The following is an 8,100-nucleotide window of genomic DNA, read 5'->3' as shown; positions in this document are numbered from 1 at the left end:
CCATTACATATATTAATGTAAATACGTTTTAATTTAAGAAATACTAAAGTTGATTCTTACACATCTTACATTATAATTTTTTTTAATTTCTGAACTGAACATCTATGTTAGAATAATAATTTTTAAACACTTTAAAAAAAAAACATTTACAAAAAAAAAAAAATTATATATTTTAGAGATAATTTAAACTCAACACCAAAGTTTAATGCTAAAACAATTTCTTTTTTTACCTTAATTTCAAAACTTTTATAAACTAAACTAAAACATTTCGGACTAAGTAATTTTTATTATAAAAAACTCAAACATAAAGGAATTTAAATTCAAAGAAACAATTCGAGGATTCTGTAGGATTATTAATTGATCAAACGGCTAACTTTGTACAGAGTAAAATAAGTATTATAATGTCCATTTCAATTTTAGAAATTTAAAAACATCATTCGTAGAAAAACTTTGAATTAGATGAATGAGAGTATCCGAGGATAATACATTTATTTTGATATCAATTAAAAAAAAATCTTTTTTAATTTAACATTTAACTAATGCTATGTATTTATTTTATACGTTATTGACAAAACGTTAAATTATATTCGTGTAGTATGACCTGGTAGCATAAAAGTTTTTCAGGTCCCCGCACTAAGTTTTTGTCGTTTAATAAACATCATTAACCTATTACTTCATTATCTTAAAATAACTTATTTTAAGCTACTAAAAAAAAATTGAACGAAAAAAAAACGCTCAAATATTTGGTCCAAGGTCCGGGTGTACGAAAAAATCTTTCGGTTATCGAGTCATACATCAGGATACAGTTTTAAGTCATGTCCAGGACATTTACTAATAAAACAATCAGTTAAAAAAAAAAAAGAAATTAAAATAACAAAGAAAAACTGAACGAAAATTAATTGAATTTGTGTTTAATAATTTACTATGACTCTTGTTTTATAATGAAATAACATAAAAATTATAAAAATAACTACAAATTAACTTTTAAAAGCAGATAAACAACATTAATAGCAAACGTGTTGATATTTGAATTATAGGTTACAACCTCTAAAAAGATAGTAAAATTTTAAACACTGAAAGTTTTTACGAAAAATTTTTTTAAATATTTTGTGCTAAATTTTTAATTTTTCTTTTATTTGATAATCTAAGTTGAAAAACAAAAAATATTTCACATTTAAATAGTAAAATAAAATATTGTAATTTTTTTTTTTAATTTTCAAAAAGTAGTTTTTACAATAACTGGACTTAACTCTTATAAATGAAAATATGAAGATAATTATTGTGAAACTTATGCTTACAATAAGAAAAAAAAAACAATAATAGTTTCAACAATAATGATATTAACAACAACAATTTGTTTTGCATTAAAAAAAAACTCTATCCTTTTTTTCAACACTTGTCTAAGTCTTAACTGTATCAATAGAAAGAAAACTAATTTGCAAACATAAAAAAGAAGATATTTTCTTAGATTTGCTCAAACATAAATTTGCTTGAAAGAGTTATCTCAGCTTACTTTTTAAATACTATATTGTCTGCTACAATATAAGCATCTATAACTATTCTTTTTACATTTGCATGCAAAAAGAAAAGTAAAAAATTATAAAAATAATAATTAAAAAAAAAAGTTTGTAAGCAGAAAAAAAAAATTGTAAGTATTCTGAACTTAATTTAAAATAGTAATCTTTAAGAATAAGTTAAAAATAACTAGACATAAATGCTAAAACCTCTACTAAACCAATGTTAATGTAACCAAACAAATTTACTTCTCAACAAAAATATAAACACAAAAAAAAAATTGGATATTAAATGAATTATTGATACTATTAACTCCTTAAGTAGAGTAAATAGGTGAGAAGGAATGATCATTAATGACCTTGAGAATCACTATTTAAAAGATAACTTTTTAGATCAGCCGGGAACTTTCTAAAATGACTTATATTTTTTAAACATAATGGTAGCTTAGCCCATAACTAACTACCTTGGAAAGATAGTGATTTATGACCTTTTTTGCAGTTGAAATAGGTAGGAAATGTTTGTTTCTGAAAACCAAGTATGATAATTATAGAGATATTTATACACTTATGTAGTAATTTTCAAAACTATCTGGTAACATGATATTGTTAAACTTAAACATAAATAGACTTATTTCATACAGATACAAACTTTCAACATCTAATATTTTTTCTGAGTTTTTAATTCTCTTACAGTTTCATCATATTTATTATAATCTATGCATCTAAGTGATCTGTTTATTCGAATATTGATATAATTTATACATTTTTTATTTATTCTTCCCCAGCACAACAAGCTATCTCTAACATTGCTCATAAGCATAGAAATAATGATAAATATGATGCTTTTTCATTTAAGAAGTGTCTGGTTTTATATAATACATCCAATGTTTTTTGTAGTTTTGTTATTATAGTTTCTATGTGTTCTGACCATTTTAATTTTCTGTTTATAGTTATTCCCATATATTTATAGCTACTTGTGTTTAGTGTAAATGTTTTACTTATTTTTACATTAAGATCTTTATTTTTCTAAAAAACTATTTTTGATTAATATAGAATCATGCATCTGGTTTAATTAAGATTGGTCACCATTGCTTAGTAATAGGGATGTAGGATTGTTTACTTTTGTAAGGATGTTTATAAATATACAATCTTCACCACTGGCTTTGTTTCGATCTAAACTCTTGATAATATTAAACACTTCAGTTTCAATAACATCAGACAAAAAAAACTATTCCTAACATTTTTGAGATCGTCAGTAAAACCTAGTGGGTTATCTTTTTTTGTTGATGTTTGCTTTCTAATGTTAGAAAATGAATGTCAATTTTGTTTACTATGTCTAATGGTTTTGTTGAAGATTTTTAATCCACATTTAATCTATGTGGAAAATGGCTGTCTTTCTTCTATCTACTAATGATGTTATTTATTACATTCCAAATTTTATATGTAGTATTTATGTATTTTATATGTATTTTCTAGAATGTTTTCATTTTATGCTTCTTTAGAATTAGTTACTGTTTTTGTATGTTTATTTCTGTATTTTTTGTATTCTTGTAGCTTAACTGAGTTATTAAAATTATTTTTGAAAAAGGTTTTTGAAAATCTACATTTTCTTTTTATGGACTTTAGTATTTTTTTTGTTACCCATGGTTTAATATTAACTATTTACAAAAATATAGTTTTAATGAAGCTTAAAAGTAGGTTGTTATTCCAAAATTTATCTTTTCTTGAAATAAAAATTACGTAAGTTTAATAATTTAAACTACCTTACTTGTATTAAATACTTTTTTCTTTGAAAACTCTAATTTAATTATATAGTTATTCAATATGTGCTTATATGTACGTCATACCAAACTTTAAAATTTATAAAAACATAAGAACAGACTCTTTATTTCACTGTTATTCCTAACTCTACAGTATCCAAAAATCACAAAATTTAAGTTAAGTTAAACAACTACAATATATTAGAAAATTTAGAATATTAGTTTGTATTTTTAACATTAATTTAAACAAAATAACTTCGCTACAGCTAAAAAAAAAAACGAAAAATATCTTAAGAAAATATTTTTCAATTTTATAACAACACCTTAGCTTTTTTATGTAAAAAAAAATTGAATGTAGAAATTTTGCTTAAAAATGAAATACGAGATATAAAAGAAGCAAGTTTGAATGTTTAATTTAAGCTACTTAAAAAACTACTTTACTAGTAACTAATTGAGTTTAAAAATTTTTTGCATTAATTAAGACTTAAGTTTGTTTTTATCTTACTGAGCTTAATATGCTTTTTAATAAACGGTTTGTTAAAGTTTTCTTAGTAAACATATTCTGTTTCATTTTATATTATACCGTTTCAGTTGTTTTTTTTTATGATGAAAATTGAAAAAGAATGTTATAATTATAAAATTTAAGTTATGTTTTTTCAAATAACACAACTAAATTAATACTTATCCTTAAACTATTTAAATTAGTTTATTGCTTATCAAAGCAACAGAAAGAAATTATCAAAATTTAATATTTTATATTTATTATAAAACTGTAGTAATATAATAGTTAGACAATAAGTATTCGTTGTAGATCAAACCATTGTAGCTCTTAATAAAAATATTTATAACTTTGTTCAATAATAAGATATTTTAAACTAATAATTTTTTTTGATTTAATTTCACAGAAGAATAAAGATATTTTATTGGTATTTCTTGCTTACGAATTTATTTGATTTTTTTTGGTGAATGCAGTTTTAAAAACATCCTAATTACACAACTATAACTTTAATTCTCTTTTCTATTTAAACTTTGATAATTTGGTTATTGTATTAAAAATTTTTGCAGTAATTATATAATGGTAATTAAATTGATTTTTTAGGAATATAAGTCCGTGTATTAAAATATGATAGTTTGAAAAATTGAATTCATTAAAAAAATTTCAAACGTCTAAAAATTAAAATATGTTACTTACACTGAAATATAATATACTTGAGCTTTTTGTGCTTTTACACATTACCTATTTTATAAAAAAACTTGTTAAGATTTCTTAAAGGAATTTTTTATAAGTAAAAACAATTAACAAAGTTATATAATTTCAAAAACAAATGAAGAAAAGATTAAGTGTTTAATTTTATACTTAGTGATTATTTTCCTTGCTGATTGTTTTTCAGTTTTATAGAATATAAACAAAAAAAAGTAACTAATTTTTAATTTTAATATTTAAGTAAAACCCACACGAAGTTTAGCTTCTGACTGTATATATATTTTTTAACTTAAATACAAACATAAAACAACATTTTCAGTATTAATAATGTCTGTTGCAGTCATTATCTTCATAGCTTATTTGAAGCGTTTAAATATATTTTATGATATAAAAACAAATAACTTCAAACTCATGAATTTATTAATAATGACGATAAGAGAATGTATACACATAAAAACCTGTCTTGAATCTATGATGATATTTAATACACGTAAAAATTCATACTTAGGTTAAACAAAACAAAAAAATTTAACAATAGGTTTTTTTAGGCGCTAAACAAGTAAACAATTATAGATTCCAAAGTAAAAAACAAAATATACAACAATTTTATTCATTCACATGTAAAACAATTTTGCTTGTGAGAATATAAGATACCTTTTGTCTAGTTAAATACTATTTCATTAAACAAGGTAAAATTCAAAGTTGTTATTTTTTAGAATTGAAGATAATAAAAGTATATCAAAACTCTTTTTAAACAGTTTCTAAGCTTTGTAAAGTAAATTTTTATACCGGAAGTATACTATTCGTTTTTGAAAGAACTGAATAAACTGCATTTTGTTTGATACTTTTATTGTGTTTATTTTAGAATCTTTTTTAGGTTTTCCAGCGCAGGCAAGATGGCAGTGTGGGATTTTACAGAAACTTCGAAGAATACACCAATAGATTCGGCAACTCAACCGGGGAATTTTGGATGGGTTAGAATTAGTATTAAAATCATAAAGTTGACAAACCGTGCTACTCTCTTTGAATTATAAAAAAAAAAATTGTTTGTGACATAACTAAACAAAACTAACTTTAAATACGCTTAGGTATTAAACAAAGAATTTGATTAACTAAAGAAATCAAAATGTATTTTAAAAGAAATCAGCTTTACACTTAGTGTTAATTATAAGTTTTTATACTTTCACTTCTGCTTAAACACTCATAATTGTTTTTTAAATTATATTGAGTATTATAATTTAAATTCAAGTGACTACCCAGAATCACTCAAAGTGTTTACAAATAATAACATGCAATGGCTTTTTAACACTATTTTTTTACAAAGGTTTGGAAAACTTGCACTTGGCTACCATGAACAAAAGCAACACTCTTCGCATTGATTTCCGTGATTTTAGCGATAATGAGGCTTATGCCACTTATGAGTGAGTTTATTTTGCATAGTCGAACACAATCTATGTTGTATAGTTTTATTGTAAAATATCGGCTAGTTTATTAATTTAGTTGTTTAATTAGACTATCTAATGTTGATACTTAGCTTGTAGATACCTGATAAAAAGTTTTGTTTACTAACATTAATATAGTTAGAATTTAAATGCTAAAATAAACTAATTAAAAAATATTTTTTTACAAAAAATATAAAAGTTTTGTAAAATAATTTCATGATGCTGTGTTAAAGAACATCATTGGTCATACTTTACAGGAACTTTTATATTGGAGAAGGAGATGACTATACGCTTAACTTTGATGAAGGTTCTTATTCTGGTAACGCAGGTATGCTTTCAATGGTTTCGGTTACTTTTAAATTATTTAAAAAATAATTCAATAAAACAGTGGCTTTTATAGTAATTTTTTATCAAGGTTTTTACAAAAAGTAAATTCTCAAAGTCTTTATAACAAAATTTGTGCTTCTATATCTTTAGAGACTTGTTTTTAGTTTGTAAAAATTACTTTAAAAAAAGTTTAGTCAAGGCCTAAATGAAACAACAACAACAGGAGACGCAATATCATACAATAGAGGAATGAAATTCAGTACTCATGACAGAGATGTAGATGAATTCAAAGCTCTGAACTGCGCTAAAATCGATCGTTCAGGTTTAAATGCTGTATGAACTTGACACTTTAATCACTTATATTAAGTAAAACATTATGTTGTTTACGCTTATTTAAATTGAAGTATATGTGTTTGATAAAAAGCAATCTGTTTAATATTTTCGACGTATTTTAAAATCAAAATATTTTTTGTGTTATTAGAATTATTATTTTTAGTTTTTATTATAAAAAGGTGAGAACTAGTTTTAATATCAAAACTTTACAAGTTGTTTTGTTAGGATTATTTTCAATCCGGAAAAAAAAAGTTTAAATACATTACCGTTGTATGAAAATACCACCGGCTGCTTTTTATTTATCAATATAAATTACGTAACAAGTTTACTTGTTTCATACTGTTTTAATATTGACACAAGATAAAAAAAGTAAACACATTTAAGTGATCTTTAGAAATAAAAAGGTTTATATGTATAATAGTGTAAAAGTTTGGTTTAGAAATCATATTAATAATGTGTTAAAAAAAATTTATTATCAGGAAGTTTTATAAACATTGTGTTAGGGCTTAATAACTCGTAGTTTAAAAAATTGCCCGTAGTCATAAGTTTATTTACTTTTAAACCGTTTTAGTTAAACAAATGCATGTGTAAATACTTAACCACAACACCATTGTTTAAAACCTCTAACACTTAGCTCTTTTATATGTTAACAAAGATAAATAACCAGTGCTTTGTTTATGTAACACAACTTATAAAATTAAAAACAAGTTAACTGTTTTATGGTTTTTAATCATTAAGTTATATTTATTTATAGTTTAAACTATTGAATTAAACTCATTTTTACCCAAAGAGAGCAACAAACTACTCACTGTCTAATTAATGCCAATATTACAATATACCTACCTGCGATCAGTTATTATAGCAACATTTAAATTTTACACACATATAAACTTGTTTTAGTTTTATATGTGTGTATTATTTATTTTGTATTATTATATCCGGATAATGCATTTTTAAATCAGGATTTGACCGGATCTTAGTTTGAACGTGTTATCGGATCTGATTTGATACTAATTTTAAATTGAGATCCGAATCAGGTCGGAATCTAACTTAAATTAAAGTTACAGATTTGGCCGAAATCTAGTTTTATAGATACGGTCGATTTTTCTTAGACATCTTAAATACAAAAGTTTCTAAAACGTGAAAACTTAATACGAAAGTTGATACATATCAGATTTTTGAAATGTCTACAAATAGAGTTGACATGGTAATCGACAAAGGTTGGTATGTAAAATATTAGATTTAAACAAACACTGTGCGTTAGGTAATTTGACAAAAAGATGTTCTAACTAATTAAGAACAACACAAAATATCAAGACAAACAGTTTTTTTGTTAATAGACATTAATTTTAAAAGCCATTTTTAAAAATTTTTGATGTCAAAGTTACAAAATATTTTGTAGTATTAAACTTTGCGGGCCAACACTTATATCACGGTCCGGTCATTTTCAGCTGCGGATCGGATTCCATTGTAACTCAAAAAACGGTCGGGGCTGGTCATTTTAACTCCGCGGCCTGTAT

This window comes from Thalia democratica, chromosome 2 (assembly GCF_965202585.1).
Source record: "Thalia democratica chromosome 2, ktThaDemo2.hap1.1, whole genome shotgun sequence".
NCBI lineage: Eukaryota > Metazoa > Chordata > Thaliacea > Salpida > Salpidae > Thalia > Thalia democratica.
Note: the sequence above shows the minus strand (reverse complement) of the source record.